General features: G+C 29.6%; 1 protein-coding gene across 3 annotated transcripts in view; it reads left to right on the forward strand.

Annotated features, from left to right (window-relative positions):
* LOC116770245 (matrix metalloproteinase-2-like) overlaps nucleotides 1-21,296 on the forward strand; it is a 104,977-nt gene that overhangs the window by 11,922 nt on the left and 71,759 nt on the right. The gene's annotated exons all lie outside the window — the stretch shown is intronic.

A 21,296-nucleotide genomic window follows, 5' to 3' on the forward strand; every position in this document is an offset into this window, starting at 1 on the left:
AAAACTAATTTATTTTGATCGATTTTCCTTTTTGCCGTCAAACAAAGACGGAAGAATTTTTTTGGTTTAATTAACGTGATCGTGTTGAATCTTGACTTATCTCAATTTGAACCCGTCGTCGAGTCGAGAATACAATATTCACAGCACTAGTAAGTTTTTCTGTATAAACTATTTCTGATATCATAATTCGATTAAAGTTTTTTCTCACGCGATATGTTCGCGTTCGTGACTTGTGTTATACATTTAAATGTATATAATAAATATTATAAAGCAATACATATGTAATTATTTTGATGTTCTTAATCAACATACATTAAAGTTAAATGTACGAGTAGCTTTTGTACTAAAAAGGTTGAAAATTTTTATGTTTTTTTATTTGTAAGCGTAAGAATAATATCATTTAATTATATGTGTATTAAATGTCGTATGTTTATTCTGTGGTTTCGTCATAGTACGATATATACAGAAATTAATGGTAGCTTAGATGGAAAAAGATCTGACAAACTAAGTGAGTAACCAAATATAATTATAACCACCATATAATGTGTCTAATTTATTGTATAACATTGCAAAATGCTGACATAAATAGCACATACTGTCTGACTTGTTAAAGTTATTTTGAACCAATGTCTTGTCTTTGAATAATATATATGTATATGTACTATATCTATAAAACTATATGGATACTCTGTGCACATTATTGACGTGCGCTTAATATTAATACTAATTATTTTTTTAAGTATGATTTTTAAATTTACCTCTACAGATAAAACTTATAAAATAACAACAATAATAAAATTTATCAACAGCTATTTGACACAGTAAAATTGTAACCATAGACAAAATAAAATATTAAGAACTGTCATATATACATCTATTTCATTGCTGGTAATATTACTGTAACGTTGACATTGTCAAAATATTCCAATTCCAGTGCGAATGAAGCCAGAGCATAAAAAAATTATTACTGTATTATTAATAAATGATTTTTGAAGTAATTTCATTTTTAAAAATACGCTAGAAATGGTCAAATAAGGTTTTTGTCCATACAAAACTCAATGGTCCGTTTGCCGTATGGTATGGCTACCGTCAGCCCACTATAAATAACAACTTTCACTGCAAGAGGGCACAAACCGATCAGCTGATGTTGCGAATGGGGCCACAGATCAGAGTTCTGTGTTATAAACACTTGCTATTTGAGATTTATTAATGTGCTGGAAGAATCGGAAATGTTTTATTTATCTCTAATATTTGTTGTTATTATATATATGATCATTTGTTATAAAGATTATTTGGGTGGGAAGCGAATTTAAGAAAGAAAACGAAAGGAAAAGAAGCTAGGGCTGTATTTAAGGATATATTAAACAAAGATAAAATAATTCTGTTACTCAAAATATCGAGAGCATTTAATTGAATCCTTTTTTTATATAAAACACGTTGGTCAAAATTACAAGTAATATATACTAATGAATTAACAATCTCGAACTATGACCTACACGTGTTATATTTTGTACATATTCTTTTCCTTGTTGTGACAAATCTACGGGATTGCATTTCCATTTATTGGACGTCAATATTTATCAAACGGTATTATACATTGCATTACATTCAATATAGAGACGTCTCTTACGAGTAACATGACTCAAGAGCTTAATTTGGAATAAAGACTAAACTTGCCAAGAACACTAACTGAAATCGCGTATTCCAATTGTTTTTATATGTAAATATAACGAAGTTTGTGTCAAAACTTATTATAATGGATGTATAAGAATTATTTTTTTCATTACTTGGTGTTTGTCTTTGTGAAATTACGTCTGGATATTTGTGTTGCCCTTTATATTTTTGGGGGTCTCCACCCCAGTAATGCACTTCCCTTGCCACACTAATTAAAAATGACATGTAACGTCGTCCGAAACATATGCTGGTATTTACAATACAATGATTTAGAATGAACATAAAGTTAAAATAAACGAGTCGTTGATGTTTTGGAGTTGCTTTTATGGCGGCAGTTTGTAGAGCATATCTGTAAAAGCGATGTTTGAAAAGGTCGTTCGAGCCCCGACATATTAATAGCTAAGCGCCCCTGGCTTTAAAAAGCGTTGGCGTCGCCCTACTCGTAATATATCAAGATATCGAATTCCCAACCCGATGCCAGTTCTGTATTATTTGTGGATATATATTTAATTATCTGTGACATATATCGCGTTTCCCGCGAATCCGGTGATTTTTTTTGTATAGGGATGATGTGCCAAATGTATTTTATTCTGCCAAACTGCAGTCTGTTCGGATGACGGATTGATTTTTTAATTTAATTTTCATATTATAATTTGTCCAGACATCCGACCTTGTCTTGAATTATTTCTTACCCACAGAAAAAAATATTGATATAATTGGATGTACACAATTTACTAAACGTATTATCAGTGTATCTAATCACAGCTTCTGAATGTACGTCAGTTATTTAATGAAGAACACAATACATTATGGCGGGAAGCACAATCGATTGACGGGGTCAACGACACGGGAACTGATCTTTTGAACGGTACAGCTGATCGAACTTTATTTAATTACAAGTCTTTCATAACGACTCATCGCATAAAAATGTTGACATTTAACATGACTTTATACATAAGGAACATATAAACTGCAGAGGATTTATCACTGTTGATCAGAGAGCACAATAAATTCAAACATTACAAAATATATCATTTTAAATGATTACTGATTATAAAATTATAGGCATTGGAGAATATTTTTATATTAATACTGTTAAACATAGTACATTTTATAATTGGAATTTCACCGAAAGACGATTGGTTCAAACAAACTGAGGCTAGTTCGAAATTCATAATCATGCTATATAATATTTTTTTCTTGAGTCCTAGAATTATTGTAGTTTAATTATTAAATGTGGCCGATCGTTCAGAAAAATCAGATGCCATTGGCTGGCGGCCAGTGATGCGTAAAATAACCTATTACAGAATGCTTTTGTCAACTGGCTCGCCTCGTTTCCCTCGTCGAGACTACTAAGCTATGATAAGGATTATATAGAAATTGAGTTTCCGAACAACTAAATTTATGTAAATTATTTTATAGCATACAAGAAGTCTTTATATACGAGACTTTTAAAATATTTAACTCTTAAAAACTCACCAGTCTTTGGTATATTTTCTGATCAGCAACAAGATATTTCAGTTTTGACAATATATGGCATTCTTCAGATCAAGATATTGTTACGAAATTGGGTTACAAGTGAATCAGCGGCTATAAATGCACAGCCAGTTACATAAATGTATTCAATATTATACGTTGCTTAAAACTCATTTAACCGGTGTACATAATAAAACTATACCTAATTTAATAGAAAATAAAATATAATAACATCTAAATATTATATATCTTATACTTATATAAAACCGTACAAATTTATGCTTAATAAAATATAACAAATGTCTCTTCTAGATATACTTAGCTCTGTGGCATTTCATTTAAACAGAGTAACTTTAAATGATATTTTTATGTCAAAATGAACTCATAAATGCTCTTAAGTTAATCTAGAATCTAGATATCCTTGTTCACGTTTCTTTAATTTATCTCGTAACAACAGCACATTTACTGTTACATTCGTAAAGTTGAATGAACCGCGTACATTCAATTAGATATAAGACATGCGCTATCATAAATATGATCATAATACGATACGATATGGTTAAATGAATGTAACGAGATAATATTATGACTTGTTAACAATTCGGCTTATTCCATTGCAGCGCTATCCAATTTTATATTTATTTTGCTCTAACACAATGATCATTGCTTTTGAATTGTAATGGCAATGTTTGGCATAACTTTAATAATAATAATAATTTCTAAACGTTTTCAGCTGAACGATTATGTCTGTTAATTAAATTAATATTTATAGTTTGTGTTGTTTGTTTACTTTTTAAGGAGCATTTTTTTTATCTGTGACATTGAGAGATGACTTTGACAAGTAATTTGTAATACTTTGTGTCATAGATTATACATGTACCTTATTTTTCGATTTATATTATTTAAATAATTATAAGAAATTATCTCAAGAATATTCATTGTAAGTGATGTTTGATTCAGTGGACTATTTGGTCGCGGGTGAACGTCTTGTTCATTGACTTGACATTATTTGAATTAATCGATCTCCATAACTATTTACATTAACACTACTATTTGATTTTATAACAAGTAACAATATAAAACAATTTATTAAGAGTATTAAATTACTTACAAACAATATATCGGTTAATATGTAAATTTTAAAAGTAATGATTTAAAATTATGTTGATAAAATACAATAAAGATGTTCGAATTTCATACACAAACATCAAGATGAAGGCAAACAAACATCACAGTTAATCAAACATGGAATGAATCGTCCGTTTATAAACACGACGCCCTTAAGTTTACATTACTCTGTTTGTACAACAATCCTTAAGATTTGAGTATTCTTAAACATTTTCGACTACACCAAGTTTATATTTCAATTTGATATTAAATCTATGGCCTTATCTTATAAATATCTTTATAATGTATTTCTTAGAAAATACTGTCAACTGTCAGAATTACATTTTGACAGCTTGTCAAACATGGATTAACTATGGTTTGTTTTCTCGCGAAATGAGTCGACTTCGTATTAAAATCGAGATGTAGACAATAGTAGGGTCGTACAATAATAAACAATGTTGGTGAACTCTAATTTTACGAGACTGGCGCCTGCAGAAGCGTATTATATGAGACAATCAACGATTTAGTGCAATTGTATTTAGAGATAAAATAGTACTTTATTCAAAGAAGTTATATCAGAACTTTGAGTATAGATAACTGTTTAGTTTCTCTGTATATCCAGAGTTTTGAATTTGTAAAAATCCTTACCTAAAATCATTACCTAATTCTTTTTTATGAAGTTATCGTCCCTACAAATAAATAAACGTATAACTTAAATAACAAATATTTAAACACACCTTCATAGTAATTTGATACTGTTGAAGCGTTCATGAGCCGAGTAATACTTTTTTCAATAAGTTTGTCTCGACTCTGTTTAATTTTTTTTTTTCATGTGAAAGGTGGCAAACGAGCAGACGGTCTACTTGATGGGTAGTAGTGACCGTCGCCCAAGGACATCCGCAACATAGATGTTGCGAATGCGTTGCCAACCTTGATTGTCGAAGAAAAAGGAGGGGTGGGAATAAGGAATGGCAGGAATATGGCATAATAATAATGGCAGAAAAGGGTGCGAACGGGGAAAGGGCAACCGGCTCTCACACTCATCAGACGAAACGCAGCCACTAAAGGCTACTTCACGCCGATCTTCTGTGAGAGGGTGGTACTTCCCCGGTCAAGCCAGCCCATATTCGAGCTGTAGTAACTTGACCACAGCTAGGTTTTACTACCTAAAAATCCACTTATGATCGAATGATAATTAAAAATAATGAAAATTTTATTTTATGCCTCTAATGAGGATTAAAATAACTGACCTTGTGCTCGAAAACTAGAGCTCTAATAGATATACGAGCTTATTTCGTAAATTTTGTTAGTCGCAAATAACTATCACCAGCACAATACAAAGTATTGCCACCAAGAAATACATTTTCGAGGTTTACAAGTTTATCATTTCTAAATCTTTCTTTGTAAACGTAATAACTCAGTTTCATTGAATGATGACATGTTATTTGTTTAGTTTGATGCAAACAAGTTTTGTCTCTTAATTATACATACCTTACCGTAGTCCGCTTTTTAATAATATGTATACAACTATGTAAATGCATATACATCATTTGGACAGCATCTGGTTAACATTTAGCATGAAGTTGATCATGACTAAAACGAACAAAAAGTTCTCTTGTCGCGGAACCTTTGATGCGAGTCGAGTGTTGTAAATTTAAATTGAATTGTATTGAGACAAACAATTCGATTGGATTGATTTAAAAAATTGTCTCCACACAAGTGGGCGTGTTGCCATGTTGGTAATTAACAATACGCCTATAAAATTTATAAATACAACCTAGAATTTAAACGAAATAATGTACAAATAAATTTTTAATAAAGATCGAAATTAAAATAAGAGTCGAATAAAATTTTTATTCAAAATCAAAATTATGTTATTTATTTTATTATTACGAATGATTGAGAATACCTAACTTGATGAACACAATTTAAAAGTTTCATTCTAGTTACGCTTTTGTTAGAAACTACTTGTATGGTATCTAATCTGAAATAAACGCTTTAAAATATGACACTCAGATACAAATGATATAATATAAATCAGATTTAATTTGATCTATAACCAGTAAGCAAAGGACGAACATGAAAAAAAATATTTCACTTCAAACATAACTCTACCAGCTTAGGAATCGAATAGTGTGAAATTACCTTTCTCAAATAAGTTTTTATATAATGTTTCAGTTAAATTTAGAACCGTTCATACCATCTTAATCACCATATTATCAACGAGGCATTTTGTAATTGGACACAGGATGCTGTCCATCATGCCCATTGAGCTTTTTGAACTTACGAAGCATATAACTTGAATACAGGGTGTATATAATATGAAGGTATTACCAGTACATAATGAAGTTTTCCTTTAAACAGCTTCATACAAAAGTCCCATATTTTATTTAAAATAATCAATAGTATTTGATTACATAATTGTTTCACTTTTTATTTTGTTATATATTTTTGACACGCGATTATTTATAGGGTTGCAAATTCCTCACCACATCTGACAGATTACGTTTAGTAACAATAGTCTTAGAACTAAGTTTAAACTATAGCTAACTGTATTATTAAGATATCAGTAAATTTGTATTGTATATTTTTTATAACTTATTTTCTAATGAATTAAAACCTTGAATGTTTTGTAGGAAGCTAAGGGAAGCGAAAAGTAAACAGTGTTTTGACACAAAAAATAAAAATAAAAACATAACAAATAAGTTTAAGTTCTTAGTACTTAAATTAATATATTTTATTTATTATGAATGTGGTAATTTTAATAATGGTTGAATGTTTTTACGGCCCCCCATCAAGCCATCAATCAATGCATTTCGGTTTAACTGCTATGAAAGGCAAGTTACAGGGTTACTCACTCGTCGCTAGTTCAGGGTTGTCTACATACTACATTATAATCAAAGTACAAAGTAGTGATCACAGATAAAAAATACTATTTAAATTATGCCTCTTTAAGATATCTTTATCAAAATTTGTAAAACCTATCAATCGTTATTATTATTTTATTATTAATACAAAATGCGAATAATATATTTTATTTCTAAGACTACTTTGGAAATGAAAATTAAATGTTCATTATACTATTTTTTTCATATATTTAAATTAAGTATAAAAACAAATGGTAACACCATCCCTACGTCACAAGTACTTTATTTAAAATATCATGAACAAGACATTCATCCTGTTGGGTTATAAAATGTATTAGTAAGAACTTTTTCATATAGGGTGCTTAGTTTTATGACAGACTATTACTAATTTTTGTGTTATTACTTTATATTTTTAGCTGAATATAAGCAACTCTACTGCAGCTATTTATAAGTGATACGAATTAGACATACATTATTTATTACAATTTTATTTTATCGATAGTTATATAAGGATAGCCTACCTCTTCCAGGTTTCGCTTAAAGCAAATCGCTACTTTTCATACATTGCTAGCAATTACTCAAGGAAACTGAGTTCAAAGATAACTTTCAATACAGAATTTCCTTTCAATAGTTTCTGTGGTTTAATCTATTAACTGGTATCTCAACACTATATGTGAATTATCCTTTCACTCAGATTTGTGACGTCATTTTCATTTCAATTATCTATTATCTTTATACACATGCTTTTAAATTCACTCCCGCTTTTATCTAAGTCCTAAAGCTTTAAATATTGAACAAAATGTCAATTGAGTCGGCAAAGCGGTTAAGTAAGACGGGATCTTTACAGGGTTTTCGCTGGATAGGTCCTTTGATTTTCGTATTTTATTCACTGCAGAATACATTGAAGACGTGTTTCAATTAAAATAAAAGTCACACGAGAGGGTCCATGTTAGACGAGGTGTCGTTTAGATGAAATGTAATTTGCTTAAACTTTCAAAGTTAATTCGATTGTCTTAAAACTAATTGACTTCATCACATTATATTAAGTTAGCAAAGTTTAATCCTCCTGTATTTTGCTTTTGTTAAAAGTCAGCTTTAGTTCTTAAGAAGCAATTTAATATTAATTTTTAATGCCAGTTATAGGAAAGAGAAATTATGGCGAATGTTGCTAGGTGGAAATTACCTATGATATTACATTATTGATCTTGATTAATTTTCGCCGACATTATTAGAGTATGTTAACTAACTCAAAAGTATATATGTATTTTATATCATTATACAACATTAAGGTGATGTATAAACGGCAAATTGAACTTTTTATTTTATTTCATCCTTTATTGAACATAATTTATTCCGACAAAGTGACTGTTGCAGAACTTGACAGTGAACTTAGTCATAACAAAATAGTCAAATCTTATTTTAAAACTTAGTTTAACGACGTCGGTCTAGTTAATAACTTTAAAATATAAGAATTATAGGCTATTTCATTCAATAAACAATCATAAAACGGCTGAATTCTATGTTAAGACATTTGTTTCTCGTTAATTCCTTTGTGACGTGCGTAGACGTAGAGCGTTATTAAACTAAAAAATCGGAGTTGTAATATAATATTAACATTTGAAATGATTAATAATGTTTACAGTAGGATGCAGGCCAGACGCCATTTGTTGGCTGACGTGGCCGGACAACCATTGTTCATGACATGAGTGTGGGGATTAATTATATTATTTAACAGGAATCGACCATCACCTAGCCTTAATACGAACACATAAAGACTACAACGCTTTTGATTCACGTACAGTTTTCCTGTACGATACTAATAGTTTGACGTAAAAAAATGTATACGGAATCAAGGATGCGCTAGTCTTTGTACATCAAGAAGTCATTTCCTCGACTGCTAATTGAACAATGAATTTAATACGCTTTGTCAGTGAATTCAAATTGCATACGATGAATTTTTCATGCGTCCACATTTGCATTGGCGCCCTCGTAATGGAATGACAACACAAAAGTGTTTCAAAAGAATTATGCGAGTTATAAATAATATTAAACCGACCTTTTCGGTATTTCAGTGACAGGATCCCGTGCGGTTTTGACGTGATTGTTAAATTTATCGTCAGCAATAGTAGCGTTGTCTGATGGATCATAAAATACACGTGTTCAATTAGCCGCGGTCAAGTTTTTTTTTATTAACCTATGTAGATATGAAAATTTAAATGCGTTCTGAAATTACCGTTTAGTAACGAAAAATTGCCATATAATAATTATTATTTTTATTCTTCTAAAATAGATCTATTCTATATGGAATGTTCTAGAATAAGCAACACTTCCAACAAAATAATTACCATTTCGCATCAACAAATATTTCCGAAAGCGTAATGTGAAAATTTCCATACTCATACAACAATACCAAATATCAAGAAACCTGTGTTAATTTACAATAATAATAAAATTTTTCCGTATTGCAACATTTCCTGAAATCAATTAATTATTCCGTATGCAATTATTAATTAGATATCTGTTTAGTTTTCTGGTGTAAACACATCATTACTCGTATTTACTTATTTATTTCACGGAAATTACATGTCACTTTATACATTTAAGTAGTACACTGTTCAGAAATAATTAAATTAATCTTTACAATGAATAGATATAAAAAAGGTATATTTTCAATAACCTAATAATTAGTCCATAACGAATCATGAATTTAATCTATATTAATTTATACGAAGGGTTATTCTGCGTCAAGTAAATTTTACTAGAATCTGCATAATAAATGCGGCAACACGCGTCATAACTTCGGTGAGGATAAATTTAATTAAGTCTTATTTGGAAGACTTGTCTATCTCGAGGGATGACTTGGAATACACCGATATCATTTCAGGACGACACCGACAAAGTAACTTTACAGTAATATAATATATTAATTTATTTATTTATTATAATATTTGATAAATTTATTATATAATTTTCTTAAAATGGCCAGACGGCTTGAATTTCATCAGTGAACTATGAATGATGTCCGGTCTTAATTTTGCTTGAAGAACAAACATATATATGTACTTCAAAATTTTCACTGTTTCATATATTATAAACACACATGAGAATATTATTAGATACCAAGAGCCGTTTAAATTAAAGAAAGTTTTCCAATAAAACCCGTTTACCTTTATAGTCTACGTAAAACGTTTGAAATACAGGTGCTCAGATTTATGGGAACAGAGTGAAAATAGACTCAGTTCCCGGGGGATTGAAGAAGCGCCTGCGAAAAAGATAGGCGCCGGTCCGCTGACTCACGCGGCCTCTTTAATCACAAAACTAAACTTCCTTAGACAGCATCCATTCAAAATTGCACCTTAAATCCACTGCGTATGGCACAGAATCGCTGCTACATACAATATAGACGATGCAGATGCTCGAACAATAGTCTAAATCTGGATAATTTTTTTGTGAATCACTCTAAACATAGGAGTTACGACCTTCCATCGTACTTTTAATGTCCGTTCTCATTAGCTGTGATCTTTTTCTGTACTATACTTCGTCTTCTGAATTGCTGAACACAATTATTTCGTTCTTTAACTTTCTTAAAGTAATAAAGCAAGGGATTTGGTTTACAGACTGAATACTTTTTATCATTTCTATAATATTATATTATTGTCATATTTTGCTCGGTTTTAATTAAATATTAGTTCAGAAATATAAATATATAAAAATTTATTTGAATGACTTATTTAAACATAAATAATAATGTTCAACATGCTTTTGAAGTCTTTGTTTTTAATATTGATAAAAATAGTTTTTTTTTTTTATTATTTAAATGTTATTTTTCTTTAATGGTAACCTTGTACATACTCTTTTTAGCTTTTATACGTCCTGTTTTTTAGAATTAAACTTTTATACTCATTCCGTGTAATTAACGTAAATTAAAAAGGATATTTTGGTTTACTGTATTAATAACCATATATGTTTTTCTTAATTATGTTCTACTTATTTCATTAAAAAAATTGACCCAATGCATATTACATTTTTACAGCCACCATGAAACTTCAAATGAAGAAATAATGATTATTTCAATTGAACGAATATATTTTAGTACAATTTATAGTATAATCTAAAAAAATTGTAATCAAACAAAACACTTATATGAACTCGAACTGCGTTCCTATTTTGGTAACAACTTTAAACACTTTTGACTAGTCTACATGTTATTAAATTAATATATCAACGAATGCAACGCTGCATGGGGCATTCACAACTTTTCAAGTCACTGAACTTTTCTCTAACCCAAATTGATTCGTCTGTTGTCCGCGATAATTAATCAAGCTCGCCACCAGCTAAGGGACGTTAATGATGTCCAAGGACTTCAATTTACAGCAATATCCACCAAAGACCGCAATAATTAATAGTGCATTTTGCGACTAGACTCGGACCTTAATCTCAGATATTAATTAATATTAGAGGTAAGGTTGGATTAAGCCGTTATTTTGCCGCTCCGTCTGGATCTGACAAGCGTTTTAATAACTCTCTTATCTGTCAAAATGACAGACGTCATGTTATTTGCATTTTGGCGCCATATTGTATGTATGACCTGAAATAAAATTTTCCTATTATATTTACTATAACAATGAAAATATATTATTTTTGTTAGTTATTGCTTATTTTCATACCAAATCTGTAGTATTGTTTTAAATGACCTTGGTAATGTTATTACGCAGCGGTCATTGACTCATTATGTTTATATACGTTCCTAATGCTTCCGCGACCCACTTACAGACTCGTGATGGCCAGATCAATGCACACAATCGCATGTGACAAACATTATATATTTAAATTATTTAAATTAACTGAACTTTCATGCAAGCGCAAAAAAACTATATCTAGATTGAAATCTAGTAAACTGCACATTAATTTAAAAACTGGACAATATCACAGAAGGATTTAAAGAAAAAGTTGCAGTGACAAATTAAAAAAAATATATATATATATATGTATAATTCAAAGGAAATCAGACGTTTACGTTTAGCTTTTCGTCTAGATTAGTGCCGGATCATTTATCACACGCTTTAATTAATCTCAATGCCGTAAACTAAAAATCTATTTCCTCTGAAGCTGCAAAAGTATTTCAACATTCTCCGTCCAGCTCTCCAGTCGGTGCTAATTTAAAAGGTATTTTCTTCTTTTGTAAATCGGTTACAGTCTGGAGTTTATGAGACTGAAGTGGTGAATCTACTGTTCGAAAGATATCTGTTAACAATACACTTTGTTATTTAGTGACATTGACACAACCGCGATTATGTATTTTCTGCTGAAACTATCTATATAATCAGAGACATATTTATTTACATAGAATTTATAACAGGTGATATATAATCAAGAAACAAGACCTAAATAAAACCTCATTAAATAATCAAATTTTAATAAAGTAGTTGAGTATAAACTCAGTAAGTAAAGTGCATTTGTCTGAGTGCCAGTGAATGGTGGTTTGCAACACGTGGTGCTAAGTGGCAAAAATTTCGTCATTCTTGTACGTGAGAATCGTAGACGAACTGAAGATTAAATTTTAATTTAAGACTCGCTTTTAGAACATATTTTGATCGTTTCTTTCCTTTGATATAAAATGTTATGTTTTATAAACAGATTCCTAAAGGAAAGCGTTTGGTTTTGGATATCGTTTTGACAGTATCTGTGATATGTTAGGTAAAATAGTGTTTAATTCAGTTTTTGTATCTTACTTAATTAGAACTGAAACTTAGTAACGTCACAGAGCTTCACACACGCCGATAAAAGTCAAAAACATTTCTTATTTTGCCCCTACATGGAATTCTCTGATATATATGATAAATATTAAAAGCGAAACTCAATTTGTTTTTTATATGTTACGTCTTAATTTACAAATTTTTGATACGGACGGGATTTTCATTTAATTATTGATAATTACAGAAAAACACCAAAGTAAGGTATTATACTTTATACAATAGTCGTCTATTTTGAATAAAAAAAAGTAGAAAAAGCTGTTTTTATATACAATTTTAGTATTGATAAAAAAAATATTTAGTATGTACTGCTCATGAGTGTTTATGTCGACATTTATTTCAGTTAGAATAAAATTATTGCCATCACTTAAAACAAAGCGAAAAGGACACAAAGGACTCTGCCTAAAAAATAAATTATCCAAGTCCTTCACCTATGAAAGGTAATTGACTTCTAAAGCCCAACCCATGTTCATTGACACAGTGTATTTATATTCAGTTCTATAATGAATAAATTGAACATTACGACGGGTCATAGGTCATATAACTTGAAGGAAATTATACTTCTATGAAACAATTCATATAGTCGACCGTGATTAGTAGATCGGGTTGTTGTTATATAGAACCGATAACGTCTGAATAAATTACCATATCATTATAAGTTTATAATGGCCTTATAACCATAAATCCTATTCACAGATTAAAAAAAAATCAAACTGACAGCTAATAAGATTTTAAAAATGACAGTTGATATAGAATGACTTCGTTTCGTGTATAACTTTATGAATTGAAATTTAGTTAAGTGTGATCCTGCAAAACCGTTCCTTATATTATGTGAAAATTTAAAGGCTTTTGAATATTGTAATTTAATTTAAATATTAATGGGCAATATATTTATATATGAAACCGCTTCTTACTTCATCACGCCCAAACACAATCATGATGAAACCTTAGGTACAGACAGGATAATAATATGGGTATTATTAATATTGACTAGTTGACATTAATTTTGTACAGACTGCAAAAAAAAAATAATACTAAAACATTCAACAGTGGTTATACGTTTTAGATATTCTTTTAAGCTACATAGAAAATCATTAATCCCGTGGTATTTTAAATTACTAATAATCTGTTTCGATCTGATCTGAGATGAAAACAAAACTTGGCATGAAAAACGAAATCACTATCTTTTAATTTTTTCTTTCGTCGTTAACAATGTTCAAATTTGATTATACATTATGATATTCTTATCCCGAAGCCAACAATCACTACTGGACCCCGATGTAAAAATATCTTTACAAATATTCACGATATCATAGAAGAAAAAGATAACATATTTACTCACACAAAAAAAAAAAACAAAGAAAAATAATTCACAAAGGAAAATATGAGTAAGCGGGACAGTAGTGAAAAAAACATCCCAAGGGAAATCAAAGCAGGGATAAGTTGATATTTTTTTTTAACGTCGATAAACTAATAATAATATATTAAACTACAAAACTTGATTAATAAATCTGAATAAATTGATGGAACACATTACAGCATAATTTAAATTGAAGTCTCTCGGGAAATTTGCGGTGTACGTACTTGAATGCAAATTTCGGGGATCACATTACGTAACACAGTGATGCATATTTTATACATAATTCGCTTCATTATTAATAAATATTTATATTTATATTTCATACAATATTATTTGGTTTATAATAAAATCACAGTAACTGTACACGGTTTACGAAATTTGTGATTATTTTCAACTGATACTTGTATATATAATAATTAAAAACAGAAATAATATAATATACAATAGAGAAAAAATAATTCTTTTGTATTATTATTATATTAGATTTTGTTTAATTTTCTATATAAGAGAGTGTCTTTATTATACGTGTTTGATATTCCTCGAGGTTCAAATTATTCAATAAACTCAATGTTCTATTCGTTTTTCACTATTAACGTATATCTAATTAAGAAGTGCCTTAGGAACTGTAGGAACTGTTCCGGGAGACTATTTAATCTTACGTTATAACTAATGTTTCCCAATAAATGAACAAAAATAACATATAACCTCAATAAATAGGAAAGTCTTTTTATTTCTATATATTTCCCAATTGCCTAGAATAAAATTGCGAACTATTCTGGGTATAAATCCAGCATCAATAAACGCATACCCGCAAAACGTTTAAGAGATTGCGTGCCGCGGACATTTGTGATATGATCGGAGGATTAATTTATTAAATGTGAGGCGTAATACATAAATAACTGGGAGATTGTTCGTGTGGGCACATCGCAGACGGACGACCAAAGAGTACGTGCAGTCACCTGTGCTTGTGTAGCAGGAGGGAATTGAACCCGTGACCCCTGGCATAGAGCCAAATGTTAGTCATTGAACCAGAAATAGTGTTAAACGGACCAACAGCAGCGTATAGTGCGGATTGAAAGATTTGAAGTAGCAAGAATGTAAACATTTACAAACAAATTCGCTACAAACTATTTCCTGAAATAGACAAGTTCGATGATCTTAAAAGTAGGTCATAATGGTTTCATTCCCATAACATTGGTCCGAAAATGCATTGAATACTCATAAAGCTATCGGATTATCGGACAAGTACATAAATTACAAATGAGTAATATCGAAACATTAAATTTTTAAATTCGAAAAGAAATGAAAAAAATAAAAGAGATACTATTACTATTTCGTCCAAAAAGTATAGTAAGATTTAGTATTGACAACTTTTTGTAGTTTGTTAAAAGTGTTTTTTTTTTATTTGTGGCCTGTATTTATTAAGATTTAAGAAGATCTTTAACATTTTAAACTCTGAATTATTTAATATGAAACGTGGTTACCACCATCAACCTTCATTGACGTGATTAAAAATTGCCATTAAAAAAATACCATTGTGTTGAGACATTAAAAAATATATATTTTACGTATCAAGCTCATATTATACGATATTTTTGCACCATATATTTAAAATTATATAATAAATGCGACTGTTTGTGAAGATGTATGGATTGTTCCCAGTTGTTCCCTCGGGATCAAAATATAATAGTTGTATTGTATATGAAGTTACCTGACGTAGACTATAGATGGCGCTGTCAGTTGGATATCACATCTATTGTTTTGACATGGTAAATACAATTCTCTATAGTATACTGTATAAGCCTAGATAATTCCAAAGTACATGCAAATAGCTCGATTATATTTCATGTTTAATCGTTTCTAGCTGAAATAAAAAGAATAAAGGAGAAATATATCATGTGAGAAATAGCTTAAAGTGCTGAGTAACATAATTAAATTGGACTTCAATTAAACTAATTGTAAGATACCTCTTACGTTTGTTATCTAAGTAATTAAAGTATTCACACCTAGACAATATTTTACGGATTAAGTGCAAAATTTTATATCTCTTGCTATAAAATGAATTTACGAGCTTGTTCGATAAGGATTACCGTTCGTTTTGTGAAGTAACGCGAACGGAACGACCAACATAAAGTACTAGAAAACATTAAACTGAGCTTACCCACTTCATATACATGAAAATTTAATTAATTATCTTAAAGCTACAAACATATGATTAATATTAAAGACCTTGGCAGATATGATGTTAGTATCTTAAAAATTCCTTGAACTTTTTATTGTGATGTGTATATTTTTAGGTTTCTTAGAGTTGTATACAAATCTTTTAAAGAAAGGAATCACACTATTTAATTATTTACCATGTACGGTTATTCACATTTTCGTTTGCTACGTACATTATTATTAATAAACATATAAATGTTTAAAAATACATTCGAAATCAAAGCCCACTACATCCACAATATCTTTATCATAATAAAATCTACAACTGTTTCTCTTCAGCGTATTTTTTGAAAGCCAACTTTCAATATTGAAGACTTTTGCAATATTACTGAGAGTTTGAACCGTGAAAAGGCGATATTTTTATTCGTGTTTACACTGAGGCAATAACCTAAACTTAGTTCACTAAGGTTTTCCAGTTAAATTCCAACTTACAGGGATTTTCACCTCAGAACTTGTGAGATGCAAAACTTCAATTACACTTTGCTTGAATTTTTATATCTGTCGGCGAGACTTGTATGCAGTTTTGTATATATATATTTTCGATATTAAGCATATCTAGCTAGATTTTAACCGCGGCTTCATTCGCAGCTTAATTCGATATCCAATTACAGTAAAACCTTTTTTCGTACGATTCAAGGAAAACATTCAAATTCTATATATATTTGATATTCAATATTAATTATTATTTAATGTTGCAAGTTAATATAAATTTTTAATGAAACAATTCTCAAGTGTGTGATCGTCAACGCACGATCCCAAGCTATTTATTAATTCCAGTCATTCCTCGAAGAGGTTTTGCTATGAATGCATTTTCATTGTGCCACTTTAAAGGGAACTATATTAATTGTATGATGGGAATATTTCAATAAATACATACAAGATCTATATATATACGTTTAGCGAGTTTATATTCGTGTCTGGTATATTAAAAGTATATACGGGGGAAATTCTAATTAAACACAAGCTGGGCGTTAAAGTGGTTAACTGTACGGAGCCTTTGACGCCAGCTTCATGGAAATACGATATTAATCTGGCCGGCTTCAGCTCTTAAATGCTGAATGAATACAAACTGTGTTACTTTAATATATATATATATTTATTTATTTGATCGTTGGTTCATTGATGTACAAATATATATTGTTTGTCAATATCATTATAATATTCTTGAAATCGTAATCAGGGACATTTTATTTGAATTTTTTAAGGGTTGTTTATGAAGTAGTGTATCATTTTGACACATACGTTCTGAAATCTTGAAAGTTTTTGTTCTTGTTTAGTTATTTGTATTCTAGTTGGATATTATTTTTTTGATGTACCTAATGTGTTTTAAAATATGGATATGTCGTTTAAAATCAACGTCTAGAGATCATAGTGTGTCATTGTTGTCATGACATATCTTTTGTTAGATAGAGTATTTTGGAAATTAATAAACACTCTGTATAAATCTAAACTTAGAAGCGAACAACGAAAACCTTTCCAACGGTTACATTGAAAATAGTATTGTATATTTTATTAAATTCGAATAACTGACGGAAGTTTTAAGTTCGGTTTCATGACGAGATTCGAAGTTATTCTTAATAATCATCGCAGAAAAATGATAATTTCAACCAATTGAAAGACTGTGGCAAATCATATAAAACACATATTTTTTTTAATATCTGTGATTACTGAAAGTTATTTAAACCCTCCGTGTCAATAAAATATGTTAATATCGTGATAATATTATTGCATGTTGCCACGTACATGCAATAATAACGTGTGTACAAATATTGTATAGCCCATAAAATGCTACACGGCTTAAAAGTATACATCATAGTTTTAAATTTTATTCGACGTTAATACGTCTAGACTATAGTTTACTGCTCCTAATATTATTACTGTCAATGTTGTAAATCGTGTTATAACAACTAATCCAACAAATAAACTGTGTAGTAAGCAAAGCTTACTATAAATCTATACACATTACTTCTATTCCTTACTCGCTTTTATAGTTTAAACTTTACTACTATAACCTTCAATGCTTTGTGTATATAGTTGTATCTGCTCGTAATATCTTAATATTATGTCCTTTATTTATTACGAATATGCGGTACTTACGGATGATATACAAGTTTATTACACCGGTTTTAATGTTATACTCACTGTTATATACATGAAAATTAGCTTTAAGATAATAAACATCGAAATATATGAAAGAACGAGACCAAAGTCGCGTGTTACAGCTAGCAATATTCTAAAGTCCCTACACCTATAAGACGGTCATAGTGAAGGTTGAAGTAATAATCTTAATATTAAACTTAAGTTGTAGTACTTATTTGAGTCTCAGTGAAATATTAAGTAAATTATACTATCAATATAATTGTCAGCAAGTTTCTTTTTTTTTTCTAAGCTGTGGCTTCATTCGCACTAAAATCGTGGAATATTCTTCCAATGTCAACGTTTTTATTCGTTGAACGAATTATAATCTTGAGTACTATTGGAGGAAAGTATCTTCTTTATTTATAATATTCATTGACAGTTTTGTAGCCTAATCATAAATTTATCAACCGGTCGACATTTTTTATATTATAGTTAAATTTCTATTTAAATTCTTTTCTGTTATTTGAACTTATAACTATATAATTCTTACTCCTTATCGCTATTTATATTTAATGCACGTTAAAAAAAATCCAGCTCTTTGCTTTTATAAATTGTTGTCTATGGAAAAAAAAACATAGGTTATAATCATAACAGCATTTTTATACCTTTTTAAATAAAAAAGAAAGCCATTAAACATTTATCAGAACTCATTTGTATGGGTTCACTAATGTTTTCGTGTGTGAAGTTCAGGTTCAAGGTCTATGTCAAGTTTATATGAAATTAGCGTCTGAAATATATTATGTATATTACCATTCATAAGTCTCGTTTATTTATTATGACAGATACATTCTATATTTTGCAATAATTTTATTACGTTAAAAATTAAATTGTCAAATTGACTTTTGACACTGACACTTAAGTTTAATTCTTACATCTCAATAATGTCAAAAAAGTTCTCCTCCATTCCACGTGAAGTTGGCAGAATATATTGTGCACGTTTTTGTGCATATGAAGGCAACAATAAAAAAATATTAATGTTAAAATATATTTAGATGTATCTATGTATGTCTGTAAATGTTTATTAAAGTCACTAAATACCTATTTATCCTCATATTCATCCGACTTTATTTTATTTATTTAGTAATAATTTATATCTTTTTCATTGAGTATCAGTTTTTTTTTTCACATAAAATATATTACAAATCTTATCTCGAAGAGAACATCGCTCATAATGAAAATGAAAACTATTGTTAGAATTAGCTCAAGACAAAATGGCTCCCACATCACTCATCTCGTTAACATCATCAACCATCGAACAGATGTTCGAATATTGACCTAATAAACATAATTAGTTATCCGACTACTACACACTCTCATATATCTTAATGAAATACGGATTAGGACATTTAAAATAGAATATTAAAACTTTTTGCTATAATAAACTGTTTCAATAAAAAAAAATTTGCCTGTGATAAATTTTAAGTCTGTGATAATGGAGTGTAAAGCTTTTTAAATATTTGAAATTAGAATTCGTAAAACATCCAAAAATAATGGTAGAGTGTGAAGTGGCGACAGATGTCAACGATGAAAGTCGCGTCGCGTCGCCCCGTTGCATTGATTGGTCCTCAGTTATCAAAATGTGTACGGCATTTTCATAAAAAATATAAACTATTTATTAAGTCTATATGGATATGAAGTGTATTGATATACACATATATATATATATATATATATATCTACCGTGCTAACATACAAAATTATAAACATTTGATTCTTGATTTTCGTAGCGTCATTTTATTTACCTGCAGTTTCTAAATAACAGTCATTGAATTAACCATTGCATTGAACAATGTTAGACGTGTGTTTAAAATACATGAATCACTTGTGAGAAAGTTGAAAATAGTTATACTAAGGTTATAAGGTTCACTCGTTACTTTGTTGGACCACTGACTAATCATTACTTTATATAAGTTAAAATTTTAAAGATAATATAGTAATAAAAACCTGTTGTCTGATTTTAACATATCAACATTTTAAAAGTACAAGAAAAAGAACGACAAATACCTACTTAAGATTTTATTTGAATCGTAACGTAATTAAGGGACATCACTAGCCCATTTCATTCAACGAAACTAGTCCAGGCTAATTAGGCCCCTCGATTCATTAAACCAAATTAAAGGATAAATACGAGATATCACGCGATATTTAGAGTTACAATCGGCCTAGATTAGGAGCTATTTGTAAAACAAGTGATGCAAACTATATTAGGGATATTCGATAAGATCACGCCATACAACTATTACTATAGGATTGCTTAAAGAAGTAAGAGGTCGTACAAACATTAAATTGATCACAGACAAAATGATCGCGAGATCTCCGAGACAACTTAAATCAAAGTGAAAACATTCAATAAATAAAAATAATAATAATTTGAAGTTTATGATAATAACCGAATATAATACAGGCGATTGGATATTCACTTTCGCTAAATTAAATTAATATAACAAGTTAATATAACGATCGGTTTATGCATTAAATCATAAAGATTAAAATAAAATGTTGACGTATTAATGGACGGTGAAACGGAACAGATTTTATGCAGCAATAACCTCCATATAGAAAGTATATTTAATTGCACACAAAAGTCGGAATCAATTAATTATCGCGTACGGAGGCGTACGATTTGTCTCTGATTTTAATATCGCACGTAATCTGTGCCAGTAGATTTTGATTAAAGCTATCAATAACGAAAGAACGACG

The sequence above is a fragment of the Danaus plexippus genome (genome assembly GCF_018135715.1).
Source record: "Danaus plexippus chromosome 13 unlocalized genomic scaffold, MEX_DaPlex mxdp_15, whole genome shotgun sequence".
Lineage (NCBI taxonomy): Eukaryota > Metazoa > Arthropoda > Insecta > Lepidoptera > Nymphalidae > Danaus > Danaus plexippus.